The sequence below is a fragment of the Balaenoptera borealis genome (genome assembly GCF_965194805.1).
Source record: "Balaenoptera borealis genome assembly, chromosome: 17".
NCBI lineage: Eukaryota > Metazoa > Chordata > Mammalia > Artiodactyla > Balaenopteridae > Balaenoptera > Balaenoptera borealis.
Genome location: NC_138876.1, coordinates 76204696 through 76227813, shown reverse-complemented (window position 1 = coordinate 76227813; position 23118 = coordinate 76204696). Strand labels below are relative to the sequence as shown.

General features: G+C 38.8%; 1 long non-coding RNA gene across 1 annotated transcript in view; it reads right to left on the bottom strand.

The window, feature by feature from the left end:
• Positions 1 to 1007: 1007 nt before the first annotated feature.
• Positions 1008 to 23118, bottom strand: part of LOC309615292 — a 46739-nt gene continuing 24628 nt past the window's right edge. The window contains exons 1-2 of the long non-coding RNA XR_014236707.1: positions 2955 to 23118; positions 1008 to 2621 (exon numbers count right to left, since the gene is read on the bottom strand). The exon at positions 2955 to 23118 is cut by the window's right edge and continues 24628 nt beyond it. This is a non-coding gene — a long non-coding RNA (uncharacterized lncRNA). The remainder of the gene's footprint in view (positions 2622 to 2954) is intronic.

The window sequence follows — 23118 nt, the reverse complement described above, 5'->3', positions numbered from 1 at the left end:
ACAGATAGATGATAGATAGATAGACAGGTATACTTCTGCAGACATCTAGAAAAATGATCAACAAATTACAAAAGACTATCACACTTTCCTTGTCTGGACATCAAGATTTTGGTAACAAACAGTGTCACTCGTCAGACACATCACACTGTTTACCCATTCCTAGCTTACCAGCTTAGCCAAAATTGCTAAGCCTTTCACAACAGTTCCTCCTAAGCATATCTCCCGAATTTGCAAGGATTTTTTTCAGGACCTAGCCCCAAACTTCACATCTTGTGTTTGAAGTTTGATATTATTCCATTTGACCTATAATTTCGATATGTTTCATCTTGGACAGAACTACAAGGAAAGATACCCAGCCCTTCTAGACAGTCATTCATCTAAATCATCCAGCACACTGTCAAAACCACCCAAAGGCTGGGTAAGGAAACCACACTTTCCCATTTGTACTTATATAAGAGTTTTACCCTCTTGTCTTTAGCCAGTTGTACTTTGGCCTCCTAACTGCAGTCATAACACAGGAAGTTTCAAACTTCCATTGAATGGTGCCAAATAAATACCTGATGGGATAGAATTCTCTACATGGGTTGGGAGAGGCAGTGATCTACAAGCGATCTTCAAGTCAGTTGGCATGGTTTCAAGATGGATAAAGTTATATTTTAACCCTTCCTTTCTGGTTGCCTATTCTCACCCCACTCAAGTTATCAAATCCCAACTCTTTTGCAAGAGCAAAATGAATGGACTTCAGAGTGATGTATTTTCTTTTCATCTCCAAATATGTACAGTTTCATAATGGGCCATCTGTCATTTTGTGATTCCATGCAGGCAACAATGCCCTAAAGTTTTGTTGTCATGGCAACCACACCAAAGTCTCCAAAGCAAACTCTGAAGTCATTCCTCATCTCAGATTATATGCAACATGGTGTGGGAGTGCGGGCTAAAATTTCAGAAAATTTAAGTTCCTAGTATTTGTTACCTGTCTACAATTAATGCTTAATCTAGTATACCTCAAAGTTTAATGAAATAGATTTATTTGAAAGAAGGAGAAGCAAAATTGTCTTCTGTAGCTGTGATCTATTTTGTTTTAGGTTAGTTTTGTTGGAGAGAAGTTGTCTTGCTTTGAATTCTGGAGAGATATTCACATGTAGCAATCAAACCCTCCTTTTCATTTTGCTGGAGGCCAATTTTAGAAGAGGCAGGAAAAAAACTTCATCTCATTGTTCATATTCTTGTCTGCTATCTCATAGTATTCCAGTGCATCTGTGTCACGTTATAGCAGGATAAAGGAACCAAGAGTGTATTCTGTGAAGAAGGAGGAAAAAAGCAGTTTTTAATCTTGACTTACTTTCTTTCTTTTCCTCAGTGACTATCTCTTACTTATCTTTAACTTCTTTCCTGACCCATAGGCATGGAAATGATTCATTTTCTTTCCCTTTTATTTGCAATCTTTAACAGCTTCCACAGAAGGCATATTCACATGGCACTGAGTGATACTGTTTCGTAGGGAAGTAAGGCACATCTTTTCACTCTCCTACTGCTTAATGTCTTTCAAGCACTATACAATTTTTCATTCTTTTATTTTTTAAAAAATTAAGAAAGTGAGATTTAATCAGTTTCAGTTTCTTAATCAGGAAACAACGCAAGTCACCGGAGTAGGAGGAGGAAAGGAAACACATTGTGAAGACATTAGTCAGGGCCATTGCAAAAATCTGGGCAAGGGGTGGAAGAAGGGGCAGTAGGAATGAAGAGGAAGATCTGACCCACAGAAAATATCTTAGGGTATTCACTCGTTCTGTCAACAATATGGTAGGCACTGTCCAGTTTGCTATAGGAGAAGGAAGGCAAAAATGGGTAAATATGATCCCAAAGCCGTGGGTGTAGGAAATAGGCAGGAATAAAACTGATACAACTATTTGATAGGGTAATTTAGCAGTATATATTTTTTGAAGTATAAATATTTTAATTTCATTTTTATTATACATATAATACACACTCATTATGCACAATATTGAAAAAGAAAGAAAACATATTTTTTAAAATTCTCATTGTCTCACTACCCAAAGATAATAATTCTTAAATTCTGGCATACATTCTTCTAGCTTTTCCCAGCTATGTAACATGGCTGTTTACATATTTAAATATATATACACTTGTATATATATTATATATATTTATACATGAACAGCTATGAAAAAGTATGGAAGTGCCAATTAAAATCCTTTGTTTAAAAAAAAGTATGTATTTACTTATAAGTTTACATATAAATTAATATATAGTTATATATATTTATATAAATATTTTATATTTGTAACCAAAAATATGGGCTATATATATTTAAATATGGATTGTCTCCCTTAATATGGTGGCATAAGCATTTTTTACATTAGCACAAACATTGTATGATCATCATTTTAAAGACTGTGTAATCATTCATAATGTGGTTATACTCTAATTTCAATAAAACAGATGCTAAACATTAAAGAAATGGTATCTACTAGCTTTTCCACTTTTGAATAATTTCTTTAAAGTGTATTCACCAAGTAGAATTAATATTTCTAGCATATAAAAAATTGTATCAAAAACAATGGGTAACAATTTACATTTCACACCAGCTATTTATGAGACTTTCTGGCATTTTTTTTTTTTTTTTTTTTTTTTTAGTCATTTTATTTTTATTTATTTATTTATTTATTTTTGGCTGTGTTGGGTCTTTGTCTCTGTGCGAGGGCTTTCTCTAGCTGTGGCAAGCGGGGGCCACTCTTCATCGCGGTGCGTGGGCCTCTCACTATCGCGGCCTCTCTTGTTGTGAAGCACAGGCTCCAGACGCGCAGGCTCAGTAATTGTGGCTCACGGGCCTAGTCGCTCCGTGGCATGTGGGATCTTCCCAGACCAGGGCTCGAACCCATGTCCCCTGCATTGGCAGGCAGATTCTCAACCGCTGCGCCACCAGGGAAGACCTTTCTGGCATTTTTTGTTTTGTGGTCCTGTGGCTGATGTGTGATTTACTGAGTATTAGAACCACAAACCCAACTAAATCCTTCTGGGGTCTTCTGGGGTCTGCACTTCCTCACACTCTTTGTCATCAGTCACATATATCTTAATTTTGTTCCCTCCTAACACTTTTTTCAGTCAGCTCACTTAAATAATAGAATTATCCTAGTATTTCATCTTCTAGGAGCTTCATAAACATCTTGTGAAAGTTCCTTCAAGTGTGGTTGAATAGGGGTGGCTTTTCTGGTGAGAACTGATGGAGTTCTAATATGCTAGGTCCTGTATTATTTTAGACCACTTTAATCTTCATACTTTCAATGTTCAGCACCCCATCCATTTCCCCTGATGGTCTGATATCACAATCCAGGCTTCTTAATAAAGATGTACCCCAGCAGTGAACCTGTGCTTAATAAAATAGAAATGACATTGTGGGCTGAATGTGTTCCCTCAAAATCCATACGTTGAAACCCTAACTCCAATGTGGCAGTATTTGGATATAGGGTCTATAAGGAGGTAATTAAGGTTAACTAAGGTCATTAGGATGGGGGCCTAATCCAGTAGGATTGGTGTCCTTATAAGAAGAGGAGGAGGCACCAAGAGTCCATGCACATGGAAAAAAGGCGAGGTAAGGACACAGTAAGAAGACAGCCATCTGCAAACCAAGGAGAAATTCCTCACCAGATACCAGCCCTGCCAGGACCTTGATCTTGGATTTCCAGACTGAGAAAGTAAATTTCTATTTTTCGGCCATTGAATCTGTGGCATTGTTTGTTTGTCAGGTTGAGCAGACGAATACAGATGGGTAAGCCTCTACCCTCAAGGAATTTACAGCCTAGGTGTGAGGAAGATGTTTAATCCACTTTGCTTCAAGCCTCATAAAATCAGGCCATACAACAGCATCCCAACAACAGTCCTTTTCCAGAGGAATTTTCTTCTGCAGGGCATGGCAATCCCATCCTACCTTAAACTCGTGCAACTAATTAAGGAAATCTTCAGGTTCTGCTATGGTATAAAACATGTGCTGGAAAATCTAGTTCTTCTGAATACCGTGTAGTATGCTTCCCTCTCGTGCCCAGCTGCAGCCACGTGAGTTCCATTCAATTCTCTAACATTTGCTGATATCGCAGCATAGGAAGTGAGGTTCAGCACCAAGGTCCCTGGGTCTCAGAGACAATAGTAGCCCTCTCCTCTTTTTATGGCTGACTATATGCTTCACTTGTGCCATGAATGCTTCAACGGTCACTTCACTAAAATAGACCGAAAAATATTCTCAGTGTAGTAACATCACAGTCTGCAGTCTAAGACACAAAAACATCTGACATTTGCCTCCAGTATATTTTAGAGATTTTCTTGACACACCCTTATTACTTCTATCAGCTGTTTTCCCAGGTCTTAGGCAAAAACCTTGGGGATCTGGACTAAAGTTTCCTTTGAGAAAAGCCATACTTAAAATTGCCTCTTCAACCGTTTTCCTCCTTGATTTCCACCACACGTAGGTGCATTCCTTCCCTTGAACCTCCTAGAACACTCATGAAAAAAGGTGCTTGAGGTACGGGCCCCACATTCTTCTAAATAAGCCTGGTCATATTTGACCCTATAGCATGCACATTTGGGGTCCTGCTCCAGGACACCCACTGTATGAAGCATACACACACATAAGGAAATCTGTGCAGTACAGAAGTGCAATGCATATGTGGTAGTAATGAAAGGAAATTTTTACAAAACATTTATCATGTATCCTGGCTCCAATGCTCCACCTGCATTTGATCATGTAATACTCACAACTATCCAACACAAACAATATTATTGCTCTGATCTACACAAGGAAGAAAGGAAGCTAAGACATGTTATACAGTTTGTCCAAAGAGCAAGACCAGGATTCAAACTCACATCTGCTGATTAGAAGCTATGCTCGTAAACCTGCACATTGCGCTTGGCATGCATTAACGAGGATGTATTATGAGAAGAATGAGAAATCGGTATTTCTAAGGGTAATGGTCTGTTGAGGAGGTACAACTTAAAATGGCCCTTAAAGGAGGAGTCGAGTACTAAGGTATGGAGACTTAAGATGGGTATGTAGACTTAGAAAAGATTCAGATTAAAATCTTGAAGAAGAAGGGATTCCAAGGGATTTTCTAAGGGCTATTAAAGGAACTGAGAACTTCACGTTTTGTGAACAGGAAGCTGAGGCAATCATGTTATAACGGTATTCTTTCCTGAAGGGTGCTTCCCCAGAGGGTGAGAAACAACAAAGTTTGTAAGCTTACGCATTAGAAATTTCAAACTTTCACAATGACAAAATAGAGTGATGAAGTAACAAATTGTTTTTCTGAGAAAGACGACCGTGCTGTTTTCAAGGGTTTAAGGGGAATAAACATTCTCTAATCCTCCTGGAGAGCTGGAAAAGTTCCTCATTGTGGGGTTATCCAAGCCCATGTTATAGCTCAGCAAGTGGCATCAAGCCTCCTTCTGCCATATAGACATGCTGTCTCTTCAAAGGTAGAGAGGTAAAATGGGAAAGTCTGTTCTGAAAGGGTCTGTTTAAAGAATCATGCACCTGAACTCTTCAAATGATGTAAAAGGTGTCTTTTGTGTATATATATATAAGCATGTCTCTATGTTTCATGTTTGTATATATGTATTTATGTATATGTGTGTGCAATTGAAAAAATCATAAATTACTCCTTTTACTTTCTTTTACATTGACAGCGTAGTTTAACAATGATAGAAGCCATGTAGGCGTTAGTCATTGGAAAAAGTATCTCTCTCCTTGGAAATCTATGACTGAGGTATGGAATGATGAGCAATACAAGACACCAGTTAACCCTTATACCTAGCTCTGCCTTCTAAAGGAGAAAACTAAAGGCTGCTGAACACATTCATCTTGCTGCCTCAATTACTTGAAGTGGATAATCAGCTTAACACTGTAAGGATGACGTTGAATATGTGTTGATTTTTCTTTGGTATTGATTGCTGTGCTTTGACATACTGTTCTCATTATTATGCACCAAGGCACCACCTGGTGCCATTGTCTATCTTAACTACTCACACATCAAGTGATCATTCTTTTTGTGGGTTTTTTTCTTCATTGTATATAGTCACCAATATATATGCCTAGAACTAAAGACATGGCTTATTGGCTTAAGTAACATAGTTCATATTTTAAAGTATTGTTTGATGAAAACTATACGGTTTGAGAGAGAAATCTTCTCTGAAATCCAATGGCAGATTTTTCTAGAGTGTATTTTTTTCACATTTCTCTCAAGAAAAATGCTGTCTCTCTGTTTTGGTGACACTTCAGTCCCTTCGCAGGTAAAAGTACAAATGTAAGTTGTAGGTGCATCATGGCTCACATTATTTGCATAAATGTCTTTATGTAAACAACCAAAATGTGTGTATATGTTTATCGAATAACAGTTATAATATGAAGTATTATTGTCACAAAGAAGCATATGCTTAAGTAAGGTCCTTGTTTCTACGTATCCACCTGTCTACCTGTATCAGGCAGGCAATATGTGGCCCCCAGGTAACTAGTAAATCTTGTTCCCAGCACTTGGGGCACCTGAGGTCCAGGCTTCCCTTTTGCAGCTCTAGCAACTGAATTTCTCATGGAAAGAGCTTCTACAGGCCTTGTAATTGTCCTGGTGAGCAGTGCCCATCAAGTCAAAATCCTGCCACAGCTCTGTCCCAATCAGTTCTCTACCTTCAATGTGTAAGTGCAGGAGCACATCAGCCTTCTGTGTTTCTATAGTTCACATTTTACAAAAGGATCAACTGTGTTGACTGCCCGTAGTCTATTAGTCCGAGAAAGTCCACAGTCCAACTTAGTATTTTTCGGACCATGAGCCAATAAGAGCCAAGCCCCTAAGTGTCCTGAAAGCCCCTGAGTATCCTCAACCCTTACTAAACACAAGGGTCCAAAGTTAGTCTGTACCTCCTCGCTTGCTGTCTAACGTGCTTGAGACTGAGCTTCTGAAGACCACCACGTGCTCAGACCTTCCATCTCTTCCCCAAGGTATCCACGCTAATGTGAAGTACACAGGTCCACATCTCTCCTGACGCTTTGTGATTTGCTGTGTTGGCTTCCGCCACCAGCATCACTGCAGTGCCCTGGCTCAATACCCAGATGCCACCAGGCTTCCCTTCGGCAGCAATGCACTGATTCAACTGACTGATGGTGAGTCCCCGATGCCTCCAGCTCCTCAGCTTATGGCAGATACTCTCACGTGGAAATTAGTCTTTGGCAGTTCCTCGACTTGCTAAAGAATGTGGCAACTGCTTCTTCACAGAGAAACCAGAGCCTGCCCTCTCTGGAGATAGCGAACTTTACTTCAAGATTGAAAGAATGTCCAATTTAAAAACAGAATCTGCAAGGATGAGTTACAGCTCAGAAATATCACTGTGCCTTCTGAACTAGAAGAAATACACTAGCTGTTAACGTATTTATTCTAAATTGAAGATATTTAGGAAGGAACTCTCACTGTTGGTGTATACTGAGCACAGTAATGCTTATTATCATGTGCTTTCTTCCAACATGCAGTGGCCTGATGACTGCTCTAAAAGAATAAGTTTTCCCTGCAAAGGAAGAAGCTAGTTTTAAAGAAAAATGTTCACACTACACATCCCTTCCCCCAAAACACACTGCTGTTTCAATTCTCTTAGGAACTGACCAGGGCAATAAGGTTTAGAATTTCAAGTAAGCTAATACTGTTACTTCATTGCTTTATGTTTAAGACCAGTATAACCAATGAATTGACTAATTTTTATTTTCATATAAAAAAATTGGGGATGCCTTGGGTGTTTGTAGACATTTATCATTTTTCTTCTCTCAGATAACACAGAAATGGAGGTTTTATTTTTTTAATTTTTATTTTACATTGTAGTGTAGTTGAAGAAATGGATTTTTTAGTATTCAGGCCTCTTATTTTCTTCTACATAACTTGTAGGCTTCCAGCCAGCCTATAGCTACTAGACCAGCAATGGGCAGGGTGAATTTTCATAAAAGGCCCCATCTTGATCACCAGGACCATGAGACTTTCTGAACTGTTAGTGTCCATTTGGTTCTTGCAGTGGAGCAAGAGCTAGAAACTTAGGTTGCAAGGTGCATTGCAAGCAAAAACATGGAATAGAAGGTAATGGAAAGGATGTTGCAATGGGCTTTCTCTCCTTTGCCTTCTCTCCATAAAGCATATCATCCTTTTCTCTTTTGCAGAAGTAGGTCTTTGGGTTTCCCTGTAGCTCTGACCTGGTTTCTGCCTGCCCCTTTCCCATCAAATTACCGAGGCACCAAGGCAGAGATTCACTGGGGTTTTGCCCACGGTGTGTGGTGTGTGTTATCACATCAGTGCAGTTAGCTGCAGAGCAGATGCCCAGGATACAAGGAGCCAGCTCTTGAGATTTCGTTCTGCTAGAACCTACCATATATCAAGTCACCTATTATCTGGTTAATTTATACTATTCATGTCGCTGAAACCAAACCGTCTTCAGGGTTTATCACTGACATCTCTCTAACCACTCTTGCTTCCGCCTTCAAATCAATGTCAACGTACAGAGTAAAAACGCACCCAACCCAAAGAAAAGGCTTCTTTCACTTGGCCTTGTAGCATTGATTTATTTCCCCTTTTTGCTCCCCGCCTCCACTTTTCCTTAGATTCAAGAGGCAGCTTCGTTTCCTGGTTATGTCTCTTATTCGCTGCGTGAACTTGGGCAAATCACTTAATCTCTCTTAGTTTCAGTTTTCAGCTGAGAAAAATGAAGGAAACAGTGCTTGCTTCACAGGGCTGTCATGGGAATCAAATAAGCTTCTTCTATGTGAAAGTACTTTAATGAAGGATATGGAATGTGTCAAAACCCCGCACCTCTGGGGCTACTCCCTCAAATGTGTAGGCACCCTTTCTCCTGTTCTACATCAAGATACCCCTAATGAGCCACATCTTTAGCAGAATTCATGGAACCTATATTTGTTCCCCAATAAATGAGCTGTCTGTTAGTTTGTACAATAGGGACCAAGTAGCTATTTTTCCTATGTTCATAATTTTTAAAACTTACTACTTATTTTTATAAAGGAAGCCTCTCTCTCAGAACCAAAATGAACATACTCAAAAGCAGTTATTATGCTTTACATTTTGGTCCTGCAGTAAACAGAGATCTGGGCTCCATCTTAACTAGCATAAACCTTCACTTGGATTAGTAACAATGCAGTCAGAAGATGTAAAAAAAAAATTAGAGACCAGGAATTTGATGAGGAATATTGTTATTGTGCTTTATAAAATGAAAGAATGCATTTTGGAGAGTAAAGAGTCAAATCTTTCCCCCGCCTGCGTTATCATGCCAGCCCATGGCTCCCTCTTGCTGCTATTAGCTTCTTATAATGTAAAACATTTCTTCATTTCCAGCAGATAATACTTTCAGTGAAAAGGTAATTTTTGAAGTCTATTACTTGCATTCTTAGAGAAGAGCACAATGTAGCATTTTGTTCTAATATGCCATAGAAATTGTTTGAGTAGGTACACCATGGAATCAAATACAAAATGTCAAAATGGTTTCCATTAACTATGCCCATTTGCACTGCTTCCGTTAATGGCTATGTTTTTGTTCTTTTCCTTCATCTTTGCATCTATAAGATGAAATGATTCAACTGATGTAACTGAAAAGTACATTGAAAAGGTAGAGAGCAAATTACAAAAGCATCAAGCCACAATTCCACCCACGTACTTTATTTTATAATGAAGTTTAATAATGATAGAAACTGTCGCCAGATTTAAACATCAGTCATTTCAGCAATTGTAGTTAATGCGAATATCTCATACCGAGTAATGTTTTATAAAAACATGGCAAGGATTTTGTATTATATTGAACTGAAATGTCATAATGAAATCTTAACTAGATGCTATTATTGTAATATATATTATGTTAAGAGAAATTTACTTCAACTTGAAAAGATAAGTACTGTTTCCTTCAACATCCTAAGTTCAGATAAAATCATTTTACTTGGAAGAAAGGGTTTTTTTTCCTTTCTAGATTTAGCATGAGCACAAATAAACACCCACTATTTATTACGATAGATGTTGTGTCAATGTATCTTGGTGGTAAACACAAAACAAACATATAATGATTTATTTTTCTTTGATGAAATATTAACACTAGGAAGAAATTTGTAGTTCTTACGCAGTATGTATTTTCGAGCCCCCAAAGTATTTGAGTTGTGCCTATCATCTGTCTTGGAAAAGCAAAGGTCTTCCCAATGACAAAACCCTAGACCCAAATCTAAGCAACCTCAGTTACATGGGAGTAGAGCCCAGGGCAGTGAGAAGCCGGGGCCAGGTGGCCATGCCTGCCAAGTCATTAGAAGCAGCCTTACTGCGTTGCTTCCTGAAAGTATGGGTTCCTGCTGATGACGGCAAAACAAGCAAGGTAACATCAAATGAAATCAGCACCTGAAAACGCTCTCATTTTCCACTGCCCGCCCACTCTTCACCCCACTCACAACAGCCTCTGCCCACATTAAAAGGGTTTGACAAATCTCTGAGGGGACTGAGGAACATTTCACAACCTCAGACCCACAAGATGAGGGAAGAAGCATGAGTTAAAATTTCACCTGGGAGTATCACGTCCGCTCTTCCCTGGTCTAGTAGAAAGGATGAGATGAGACGTAGCCAGCTTCCCATAACACTGTATCCGCCCAAAGTCCACGGCAGCTCAAGACTGACTGGGACGTAAGAGTCACCGGCCACGGGATCCTCGTACTCTGCACACACTTGGGTCAGTGTCACTGCTGTCACCTCACAAAACATTTTTCCTTACTAGTTTTGGTTCCCTGGAGTTCTCTGCACTTACGCATGCATTTTCATATTTTAACAGTTTCACAAGTGCTACTGGATCAGCTCATCAGATCCCATGAAACATCCAGAACAATTAGTCTTTACCACCAGATGTCAGTGCAATACCATTCATGTATGGAAAGAGAAAGAAAAAAAAAAAATGGGCTTAAGGGACTTTGGATAAGTACTACTCACTAAGACATCCCCTGAAATTAGATACTATTTCCTTCAAGTATTCAATACTGGTACACGTACAATAAAGGGATCTATAGCTATGGCAAAAGAACCCTAGTTTGTTTATCTACTGCTGTGCAGTAAACCAACTCAACAAAACTTACTGGCTTAAAAGGATAATGATTTATTTATCACAAGTCTGTGCATAAACTACACTCAAGATAAATTTGTGGGTTTATCTTCTGCTTCAAGGGATGGAACTGAGGTCTCTCACGTAGTACTCTCAGCTGGGACCATGGCTGGGGCTGGAACTTTCAAGATGGCCTCTCACCCTCCAGGGCCTTTTACCCCTTGGCTTATCACTGTTTGAATCTAGCACAAGCTTCCCTACAGCATGGCAACTGGCTTCCAAAAGATAGCTTTCCAAGTGGGCAAGACCCATTGTTCAAGTGTTTATCAGGGCTCTGCTTGTATCTCACTTGCTAATGTTCTATTGACCAAAACAAGTCAAAGGGCCAAGCCACCGTCAGCGTGAGCTGGACTACATGTGACCATAATTACCAGGAGGTGGGTTCAGCAATGGGATGGTCTTACCATAGATCCATAAAAGGATCCTCAGCTCAGCCAGCACAAAGAATCGGAAAACTCCCCAATTCTGATTTGCATTAGAGATGTCATAAATCCATCTCTTCTTTTTTCAGTAAATCATAGATAAGACAAATGGTGTTGACATGCTTTAAAAATGTCAGGAAGATAGACCATCTGGCTGCTCCCCACGGTGTTTTACTCCTTGATAGAAAGGCACAATTCCTGGCTCTGGCTTTAGGATTGCAGAGCCCCAAACTCAACTTTTAAGGACATCCATTATTGATCAAGCTAAAAGGGAACACTAGGGCTAAGTAAACATACAAAAGGCAACATTGTCAACCAGATGTAATTTCAATAGTTTACAAAGTTTACCTGGCTTACGAATGGAGGCTATTTGCAAGCCCAATCCCGGTAGATAAATTTCCCCCAGGAAAACAAATTATATAAAGGCAGAGATTGTTTTATGAACACAAATTTTGAACAAGGGAAGCTGGATAGTCTCACAGGATATTTCCATAAAGGCTGATAAACTGTCTTTCTCTGCTCTAAAACATCTCTATTTTAAGAACTGACTCAGTTCTGCTGAATTACAGCAACACTGCCTCTTAGTAAGACTAGAAAAACACTGATGTAACATTATTTTCACTAGCAAGGATTATGAACAGGATGAAAGTCAAAACTTTTTCTCAACATTCCGTGTTACATAAAGCTAATAATTTTTTCATCCAAGATAATATTCATATTTATTATGCATGACCCAGAAAGCATTGTTGACACATAATTGATTTAGTAATGAGTGTACTTCCATTTTTAATCTGATAATCCCCCTAGCTAACAGGTTGCCGCAGCCAAATGATGCTTGTATAGTTTAGTTAACATCTGCCAATGACTGAACCTAAGGACGATATCCATCAACAGCTCCAAATTTGCCCCCCAGCATCAAGATTAAACTAAACCAGTAACCCTGCACCCTCTAAGACAGTCTATTAAATTCATTTACATATAAAGTTTATACACTCTACAAGTGTAACTGATAAACACTGCCATTATTCCTGACCTTCCAGTGAATTAAAAACAAAATTGGGGAAGAGGCATTTACTGAAACTCTTCTGTAAAAGTTCGTGTGTTTGTTTGGGCATTAAGATAACATACATATAGTCTGAGAAGTGGAATACTTGAATTTCATAGATAGCATTTCTTTATATGAATCCAGTAGGTCAAACTCTCAAAATCCACTTTCATTAGAGGAATGCAATTTTTCTGTGATAATTGTTCTTCCTCCCATGGCAAAGTATTCTTCAATATATTAAGCCTGGGATTAATTAGAGAGGATGAGGATGAGGATGGAGAAATATTCAGCCATATGTATTCAAATATATATATATATACATATGTATGAATATAGAAATACTCAACCATATCACATGTAAAAGAGCTTTGTCTCTTTAAATATTAAATCTCTCATGTGTCAATATTAAAATGCCATTTCTCAAAGCATTGCTATACAAGGCTCTTGCAAGAAATGTATTTATATGAGCATTTACTGAATATTTATGTTGACAGCAGTAAGTGGCTCTCCATTTGGACTCACATTGACTATTTTAGGCACCCAATTCTTGAACTCACAACTCACAACGAAATATCTCACAGTTGAATAGTCTGCCATCACCTCAAACTCAACATGTGGGGTTGGAATTAATCAGCAATGTTCCTGATGTGCTCTGAGAAATGCCAGGGGCTTCTCAGAGCCAGCTAAGAAGCCGCAGAGTTAAGAGGGAACCATGTAGAACTCAAGACTCTGTCAACTCCTTTCAAGCAGAGAAATTCGGTTTATGTAATGGTTTTCCCTTAAAACCTTATCAATTTTGATAAAAGGGAATAAATGTTGAGCACGTTGTAAGTGCTCGATAAACATTTATCCTTTCTTCCCTTTCCTCCTCACCCCATTCCAGGATCTGGTATAACTTGCCAAACTCTCCTATTTCTATCAACATTAATATTTTTTCCCTAGTCTTACAGTCTTGAGACCCTGAATTCCTGCTCAGCTCTTCTTCCTTTACTCCCAATAGCCAATCTTGACTGATTCCCATTGGTGATCTTTCATATGTCTCAAATACACCACTATTTCACCATTTCCTCTAATACCACGTTTTAATCTTCTTGTGCTGGGAGGCCTGCAACAGCCTGAGATCTGAACTGCCTGCCCTTCATCTCTTATTTCCATCTGGACAACGCTGCCAACTTCTGTAGCTCTCCTGCTCCGAGATACTTTCAGACTAGTCTACCGCAAAGACTTGCAAGGCTGCCTACGTGCACTTTTTAATGTAAAGTAACTTTTTAAAAACTCTAAAGCCATGCTTACTTCAATGCTGTTGGGAAACTAACTTTTGTAGGGAACCTACTGGGAGCTAAGTAACCAGGGAAGTGACCAGAAGTCATGGCTGATCTGTGTTCAAATGTTCAATGCATAGCTTAGTAGGGATTCCTTAAAGAATTTTCTAAGATATTTCCCTCAGGAGATCTTCCTTTAAAAAAGAAAGGAAAAGAGACAGAAGCCTTCATTTGTCAAATAAATTTGAGAAGCCCACATAATATATTATGCTCTGAGTGTAAAAATAGATATGAACATATTAAAGTCTCTCATAAGCACTACAGTTAAGAAACCCACTTAGCTTTTTTTAACCTACTATTCCACAAATTTATATACAGACTAAATCTCTCCTTTTTTGTTTGTTTTTATCTTATTTTGAGCAAAATTATTAAAATTCTGCAGAATTTGTGTTCTAAGAAAGCTCAGTAAACACTGCCTCAGTAAGCATTATGGTGAATACAAATATTCAGTATGTTAAAGAATAATTATTACTGTATTACTACTACTCATAACTGGTAGATTAAGTCCAAAGTTCTTATACCATAATTCAAGATCCTTGACTATTTACTGCTATCTTATGCCCTTTTTATACCAATGACAGTGAAAGCCACCGGTTAAGTTCTGAAGTTCAAATCCTAGCTCTGCCACAAGAATGAGCCCCTGATCAAATTGCTCACTGTCTCTGCCTCAGTTTCCTCATTTGTAAAACATGAATAATAACAGTACCTACATTTCCTGGGTGAGTAGAATTCTGGACTCAAACACAGACCTACTGAATCTAATACTCTGGGGAAAATACCTGCATTTTAATCTCCACCAATGAATCTCATGTAAGTGAAGTTAGAAACACTGATCTAGAAGGAATAAAGGATATTTAGTATATAAAAGAGGAACATCACTGCTACTTTCAAGTATTAGTTGGGGTAGTTTGCAAAGTAAGAGGATACCTGTTTTGTCTATGCCCCAAAGACAGAACTAAGATCTTGGTAAATGTAAGAAGAGGTAAATTTTAGTATAAAGAGGGACTTTCCAACAGTAATGGTCGTGCAAAATTGTGTAGGCTTCTCTGAGAAATAGACGTCTGCCCCTTGTGCCTGGGGTTATTTATTTAGTTGGAGACTTTGCCAGGATATTTTAGAAGGCATTCAAGCATCTCTTGGGGTTCTTAGACTATATGAATTCTAAGTTTACCCTTCAACCTTAGCCGCTATGATTCTGGACATTCTATCACACGTGGAAGCAGAAAATAAGTAACATTCATGCCCAAATGCACTTGATCCTTCCTCATTTTCACTCTTAATACATTTGTTCAAAGAAGAGCTTTCTTCAAAGACTTTGGTATTGGGAGTGTTCTTTGGAAGATAGCTTCAAATATTCTCAGCTCAGGACATTAAATCACGTGGGCTAAAAATGCTCTAGAAGCATATATAGATTCATAGATTCATGTCTTAAAAAAAAAAAACACACACACACACACATGGGAAGCTCTCTCCCAGGGGACAGAACCTATTAGGACACCGTGGGAGATAATTTAGGAGCTTCTATGGGTGCCCATGTCCACCAGCAACCATTCCTTGAAGAGCTTAACCAAGTCCACAGAACTCTTGTAATTAATCCTTGAATCTTGAAGGAACCATTCTGCTTTTACTCACAGCTACTGCTATGAGTCCCATAAAACATCACCTTGGTTATGAGACCAGAATCTAATCATATATAAAGACTGAAAACACAGCCTAAACAGGCATAAAATCCAAATCGTTTCCATGCCACTGTAGCAAGTATCAAAAAAAAATAGCCGCACCCTCTTATAATATAGATTTGTGGAATGATGAAAATTTTGCTATCATTTATGGTATCCTTTCAGAAAGGACACATTTATAAATGAATGGTTCTGTAATAATCCAATGGCACCTTCATTAATCTCCCCAATGGACTCTGTAACACATCTGATGAGAAATGTGTTTACTCTTTCAGGATTAAAAATAGAAAAATACAATAGGACAAGTTCATTGGCAGGTTCAGGTGGCCACTTAGTTTATAATAGAATCAGGAAATGAAAGTGCCCTGTGGTTCAGTAAAAAACTCCACTAGAACCCATTTTTAGCTAACACAAGCAAAGCATGTTAGTGAGTTTCCTCAGTTGTCAGCATTAAAAAAAAATTAACTGTATACCTCCTTTCAGTCGGCTAAATATTTATTCAAATCTTCAGCTTGTTATTTCTTCATTAACAAGGTTTCCCCTGCTGCTCAGCAGAATATGTGAGGAACTTTGCAAATGTCAGAAGCACTCAAGTTGAATCAACCAGGGGAAGTGATAAAAAGGTTCATAATCAAGTGGAACTACAATAGTGGCACATTTCAAGCTGGGAAGTAATAGATCAATACACAAGGCTCTTTCCTATTGGATAATACTGCTATTTGTTCTCATTTTGTGATTTGTTTTTTCCCATCAAATCACAAGTACAATGCATTTCTCTGTTAACCTTCAATTTGTAAATGATCATTTGCCTTCTAATCCTCAGAACACCACAACAGAGAAAAGAGGGTGCAATTTTGAAAGGAAAGCTGAGTCTTAGGAACAAAGGAGAGCAAAATAACATAAGCAAAGCATTTGAGGGAAAAAATAGTGCTCTAGGAGCTCTTGGTTAGTGTGTGACTATCTCCTTTGAACAGGTAAATCAAGCCTAACGATACAGAGTTTGTGAAACATGGACAAATATAACAAAGGTCCTCAGAGAAAAAAAAATTTTTGAGCTTCAGTTTAATCTGGCATTAGGAAAGTCTAACATGTTCGTTTGCTTGTTTTGAAAAAAGATGTTTATTCTCTTGAAGTTGCAGATGTTTTACATTTAATTTTGTGGTTTGGTAAGGATCTTGGTTTGTGAGAGCTCTCCTACTATGATTGGTCTAATACAAAGTCTTATCAACTAATCTTTTTTACATAATTGCATGTTAGTTTCAGCACCATTGTCCAATAGTCTTGAAACTAGTTTCCTTACATTATTTCAGATATATGTTACAATCAGCTCCCAATTATAAAATAACCTGGTTCATAAACATAAACCATAGATAATTCTATGAAGATTGCTATTTCTTCACAAAAGATATTGATACGATATCAAAACATGTTTCCAAAATCACAAAGAAGAAAAAGTTTCAGTGTGCAGGTAAATAAATGAACCCACAAAAATTTTACAGTGATGGTACACATCTTCCTAGGTTCCAAAAACTCTGTGAACATTTTCTCTTTCCAAATATAAACAGACTTTTCTATACTAGAAAGCTGTCATTTGAAAAATAAGTATGGGACCTACCATGGAAAGGAAAAAGAGGCTGGTCACCCAAGTGTTCTTCATTGCCAACTGATGACAGTGATTATTACGTGAGAATTTCAACTTTTCATATGAAAGCTGAAACATGGAAATGCTCAGTGGTGAAGGGCCTGGAAAACCCAAAACTCACCACATCACTGTTTTAGCAGGACTTTCAAGTCTTTAAATCCAGGAAGAAGAAGAGAGAGTCAGCAGCAGGGCACAGGTGAAGGTTACCTTTTCATCCCCAGGGCGCGTGTTCATCCACAGTCCCTGCGGGCGTTACCTGCACCCAGACCTCGGGTGCTTGCCCTGCTCCTCTGGGAGAGGCTAGCACTACCCCAAAGGGCAAACTTGGTAGAAGACGGATATAAAATGAGGGCAAGTTTTGTCTGTTTTTGTTTGGCATTGACGTATAGTTGACTTCCTCTATTATATTAGTTTCACGTGTAAACATAGTAATTCAGTATTTTTATTGTTTATATTCCATATAAAGTTCAAATGCTGCCATCCGAAGACGGTGTCTGCAGGGTAGGACACACCAGCTCAAACGTCCCAGCCTAAGGTGACTGTTGAGAAGTTGTAATACAGATTGGGGGGGGGGGAGGGTGAAGGGGGAAGCTGGGTAAGGAGGGAAGGAATGGCTTATTTAATGAAAAGAAAAGGAAAAGGGTAATTCAAGAAGCAGAGTTTAGTTACCCCTCTATATCATAGGGATTGATTTTGCATATTAAATGAAATATTAACATCACTTATGAACAAAACAATTGCAAAGTCATCTTAGGACAAGGTCTGTGTATGAGGTTTTCGGGGTCTGTAGGTAAAATGAGACAATGCTTGGTTTAACCTCATTCTTTCCTTTACATTCAAACTCTCCTCGATTCCACAGGAAAGATCACTAGGTGTGCAGTTTTTGCCCAATGTTTCCTGAGGAAAGCAAAGATGTTTTCCTGGACTCCAGCATCCAGAGAGATCTGCCTTCATGCGATGTTGTGCGAGGCTTTATAGAATAAGCAGGTTTCCTTTGTCAAAAGAGTTCTCTTTCAAGCTGGCTGAGAGTTTATTTTTTACTTTATATGAAAATTCTACAGAGAGCCTGATGGCACAGAATAGAGTCCAGAAATCATTTGTAATACTCAACCGCAACATGGATTTTATTTTATGCCTCTTTCTAAATAAATCTTTTCTAAATATATTTTTGAGGACTGATGGCACATAAAAGAGAGCTATTAAGGAGAACCATGGGGTGTCCGTGATGGGAACGGCTGATTATCCCTGACAGCCTCCAACTCTGGAATGCGTGGAAAGGCAAACCACAAATATTTCAGTGAGACTAGCATGCAGATAAATTTTATGCCACATTGCCCTTCTCCCCTTTTTCTCATCATTCCTCACCCCAAAATGGTATGTCTGCTAGAGAGGTGTTCTTGGAAGCTTGCTTATGTCATCTGAAGCCATGTAATATCAGACACATCAGCATCTACTTCAGAGAAGCTTGCTTAGTCCTAGAGAAGCTTTCTAATTGGAACGGGCTCTATTTGTTTATAGACTCCTTTGCATTGCGTTATGAAGTATTATTCTGTAGTAGGATGCTCTGGGGAAAGCTCCATGTCTTCCAAACACTGAATTTCAGGGAGGTCCTCGGCAAAACCCCGAAACAAATTTGAATCTTATCCTTCCTTCAGATTTCTGTCTGTGACCTTGCACCCAGATTCCATGAATAGAACATTGTCCTGCCAGGGCAGAGGCTCAATAACTGGGCATTTTCTGGGTCCCTGAATTTGTACAATGAGACATCAACTCCAATCTGTGAGCACAATGCTCCAGTGACTGCCAGGAATGGCTGCAATATTGATGCCTTTCAATGACGATCACATCGTTCACGCAGCAGTGCTCAATAAAATGATACTGTAGTTAACAAGTTTTATAACACAAAGTTACTTTAAAACATGGAACTAATCAGAGGGAAGCCTGTTTATGCATGTCACCACCACATTTAATTGTCAATAAATAAACAAAGATTTGCTTCACCTACTGTCATGTATATCAAGTAAGTCATTAATCTAGACTAATGAAGCTTAAGATATATGACAGACAGTTTTTATGGAGCGCCTTCCTAATGATATGTTTGCTTTTCATTTCAATGCCAAGAGCCCATTATCAAGAAAGCAGCACATTACGGTCCAAACGCATTGAAATCTGCAGCACAATTCTTTGTTCGGGGCTCACAACAAGCGGCGCCTGCACATAGGTAGTCATGTACTCTCTGCGGTGAAAAGCATTACTTAGAAACAAATAAAGGGAGCTGGGGAATCATCTGATGTTCCCATTCTCTTGTGGGTCCCCCACTCCCACCCCGCCCTTGGAGTTTTAAGCTCACCTGGAAAGAAAAAGGAAACTCAATCCAGCCTAATTCAAGCACACTTCCATTTTGAAAAACGTGCGTGAATAGCTATCACAAACATAATGAGTCCTAATCGCTAAAGAACACCCTGAATCTCCAAAGAGCACAAACCCAGGATGCCACGCTGCAAACAGATAGCTACTGGATAATAGGAACAGGCATCCTACAATTATTTCAGTGTTCACGTTCATCCTAGAGCTTTGATGGTTTCCAAAGATGAAGTAATTATTTCTTATTCCACTTCTAGTTTGGAGGAGAATCTCGTGGATGAATTAACACCTATCAAACCATGACACATTCAAAATAGTTGACCCTTTGGGCTGGTGCCACCAAGAGACCGTTGCAGGTTCCAAGGACCCAATGAAAGACTCCGTCATGTCGCACTTTGCTTTACCTAAATCTGGAGAAATATGCCTTAAATGGGACCAGATTATAAGAGGACACAATATATCTGTGTGCAGGACAGGACAAAGGACGATCATGCATGGCCGGGGGTCTTGACTGTCTTGTTCCTCAATGTACTTCCAGCATCTTCCACAGTCCCTGGCCCATGGTGGGTACTTGGTGAATAATTTATTTGCTAAGACTATGAAAGCAACGGTGATATAAAGAACAAAAGGATTTTTTTTTTTAAACTTTCCTGGAAACACTTTTTTCTCCTCTCCCATCCCATTCTCTCTCTTCCTTTAATAAAAACAGAAAGGCCTCCACTGTCAAGAGCTTTCTCTTCTCTGTCTTCAGGGTCAGGCCTGAAGGGCCTTTATGAAGTCGTAAGTCCCTGCCACCTTCAATATTCTACTTGCTCAAACCAAAGCAAAATTCAATTCATTCCTTCAAGAGAAGCTCCCAGAGCACCATGAGCCCAATGGGCATGTGGGCCCTCGCGGAACTCAGGGACACACACGTGGAGAATGAGGAGGCTTTGTCAGCAGCTTTTCAGAGCTGTGCAAACACAGGTGCAGGAAGCGGGTGCTCTTGGGTGGAGGGTTCAGGGGAGGCTTCCCAGGACACAGGCCACAAGAGCTGGGCCCTGGAGCCTTAGGCTCACTACTCTGAGCCTTGAGTTTTCTCAAGTAAGTGCATCTTTGTCTCTTTCTTTTTCAGGGGGGCAGGGCGGGAATAAAGCACAGCCTCTGTACTGTGGCTCATGCTACTTTCAGGTTCCAAGAAGATTAGTACATGGACCTGGTGAGCACCTGCCAAGACCTTCTAAATACCGCTTTCACCACGAAGACTGCTTAGTCCCAGGACCAGACACGATCTCTCTCCTGAGAGGACCCATCACACTGTGCGTTTTCCTAAGTCATGGCCCCAAGTTAGCTCCTGTGGAGCTTTTTTGACTTCTTTGGCTGATCCCTAAATGTGTGTTTCCAGGGGACAGATTGTACATCTCACTAAGCTCTGGAACAAAAACAGTAGCTGATGTTTATGAAGAGGTTCCAAGGTGACAGACCTTCTACTCAGTGCTTGAGATGGTTTATCTTACTTGATCGTCTTCATAAATCTACGAAGAGACTTTCATCACTCTCTCATTTTTCAAATGGATCACTTAAGTTTTGCAGGGCTGAGAACTTGGCCCATGTTTGCTTGGCTGGTGGCAGCAGATTCTGAGCACAGAGCCATCCTCTTACCCGCGGCTCAATTCCAGCGCTTTGTGGCGCCTGTTACGTGTAGACACGACCGTCTTCATAGCGGCGTTCAAGTTCCTTGAAGTCACAAAATGTGTGATATTAACTCTAGCACTTAGCAGAGCAGTTCTAAAGCTGACCCCCAGATTTGTTCCACCTCTTTCTGTGTAACTCTAGGTGGGTCTCAGAATCTCTCTTATGCCTCAAGGATTTCCTTATCTGTAAAATAATAATAACTATTACTATTATTATTATTATTATTATTATTATTATACTAGTATTATATAATAGCATCTATCTAACATAGTGTGAGGATTAAATGAGTTGGTGCATGCAAAGTGCTTAGAACATAAACTAACATGGCATAACAAAGATTAACTAGTTTTTGTTAACACTTATTCAATTCCCCAATTATTACTCAAGTTGCCTACATTTCCATGCGTCATATATGTATGTGTCTGTGTGTGTGTATGAAACTAGATAATTAAAGTGCTTTTTGATGGCAGTGAAGAACATATAAAATTATCCAGAAACAATTCAGTGAGAATTAACACGCAAAGATTTTATAGGTAATTTTATAGTTTCGAGATTAAATTCAAGTTAAGATTATACATCTCCAGAAGTCATGTTAGGCCAAGCTGCTTGCATTTCCTGAGGGGCTAGAACTCCTTCTTTAGCTTCTGTTTGTCCTCGGGGTTATTTGGATTTGGGTCCATTAAAAAAATGGTGACTTTCTCTGTTAGCCCCTTTCTCTTCTTCAGTTTCCCCTTTTTTCATTCTTTTACTCACTGGTGATTTTCCTTCTCCCTCACTTGCCCCGAAAAAATCAAATTCTGCTGTCCAGTGTTTGACTTCTTATTCATTGTCTAACTGCTTTGCCCCAAGAGTGCTTGTCAATCAAATTAGAAAGCTTTGGATGGCAGTCAATTATAATTCTTCATTGATTTAATCATTATTTTCCAGTATGAAAGGTTTTCAATATATAAGCTCATCCAAACCTTCAGTCTCTGCTAGTAGAATGAAAGGTCCTTTTTTCTCATTAAAAGAAATTCCAAAAAATTACATCAATAGAGGCAAAGCATGATAAGGAATTTTTTTCCCAGAAAAAATAATGTCATCAAAGGCCTCTCCTTGTTCCCTACAAAAAGTGCCAGGTTAAATGGAACTCTACAGATCGTTCAAAGACCAGATGACTTCAATGCTTCTTAAATTGTCCAAGGTATAGAAAATGAAGGAAATTTTCTAAACCCTGTCTATGAAACAAACATAACATATATGCCTAAATCTGATAAAGATAGTAGACACATACAAACCTAGAGAACAATCTCACTTATAAGTATCAGTGAAAAATTACCAGACAAAACATTAGCAAACAGAATCCAAGAACACATTTAAAAAAGTATAGTACATCATGACCAGGTAAAATTTATTCCAGAATATAAGGAATCATATTAACATAATTCATCATATTATAAATTCAAGTAAAAACATCAAACAATTATCTCCATAAATGATAAAAGATCTACAACAAAATTTAATACTTATTTTAAAAACCTATTATATATACTTTTACATAATGAGAACACACTAGGTATCTTCCAAGTCAGAAGTAAGGCTAATATGCCATCTACCACCACTACTATTTACAGCTGTGCTGGAGTCATGAGCCATGGTCATTTGAAAAATGAAAATAATTAAAAGCATAAAAACTGGGTGGGAAACAAGGAAAATTATCATTACTTTGTAGAAGACATGATAGTGAACTTTCCAAACCTAGAGAACCAAAGATAAAACTAACACAAACATTAAGGAAATTAAATAATCTCTCAGGATA